The following is a 1,059-nucleotide window of genomic DNA, read 5'->3' as shown; positions in this document are numbered from 1 at the left end:
ATGTACACCTTTTCTCCACTTTTTATAGTAGTGGTCTCACATAATATTAGCGCTTTGATGATTTACTTATTTCACTCAATGTAATGGCCTCCAGGTTCATCTAGGTTATAAGATGTTTCACAAATTCTTCATTATTCTTTAATGTTCCATAGTATTATATTATATTCATAGTATTACATTGTGTGTACCTATCATAGTTTGATAATCTACTCCTCTGTCTAAAATAGTTTGGTTGATGGGCACTTAGGCTGTTTCCATCTCTTTGCTATTATGAATAATACTGTGATGAATGTGAGTGTGCATATATCTGCTCATGTCATGGCTTTTATTTCTCCAGAATATATACCTAGTAGTGGGGCTGCTGGATCATATAGTATTTCTATTTCTAACTTGTTAAGAAATCATAATAACTATTTTCAGAGTGGTTGAACAGTTTTATAGGCCACCAGCAGTGTATGATGATTTGAGTATCTCCACACCCTTGATAGCATTTGATGTTTTCTGGTTTTTGAACTTTGCTATTAATGCTGGGGTGACATGATATCTCATTGTTTGTTTTCATTTCCATATTTGTAATAGCTAATGATCATGAGCATTTCTTCATGTATTTGTTAGCCACCTGAATGCCTTCTTTGCTGAGTAGTGTACTCAAGACCTCTGTCTGTTTTTTACTTGAACTGTTGGTCTTTTGGTTTTGAGGTATAGAATCTTTCTATACATTTTAAAGATTACTGTTTTATCCAATATGTCATTATTAAAAAAAAAAAAAATCCTACTCTGTAGATTTTTTGTTTAATCTTTTGATAAATTCTTTTGATGCACATAAGTGCTTAATTCTTAGGAGGTCCCAATACTCTAGTTTGTCTTTTGCTGTTTGTGCATTTTTATTTATGTTTGATAGTGTATTTATGTCACATGTCAGGACCCCTAAATTTGTCCCTATTTTTCTTTTAAGATCTTTATGGTTTCCAGTTTTACCTTTAGGTTTTGGGTCCACCTCGAGTTATTTTTTTATATGTTGTGAAATATGGGTCCTGATTTATGTTTCTGCAAATGTAC

Source organism: Orycteropus afer, unplaced genomic scaffold (assembly GCF_000298275.1).
Source record: "Orycteropus afer afer isolate SDZICR_OR568_19922 unplaced genomic scaffold, OryAfe1.0 scaffold00279, whole genome shotgun sequence".
NCBI lineage: Eukaryota > Metazoa > Chordata > Mammalia > Tubulidentata > Orycteropodidae > Orycteropus > Orycteropus afer.
The sequence above is the reverse complement of the archived record's forward strand: the minus strand, read 5'-3'. Positions refer to the sequence as shown.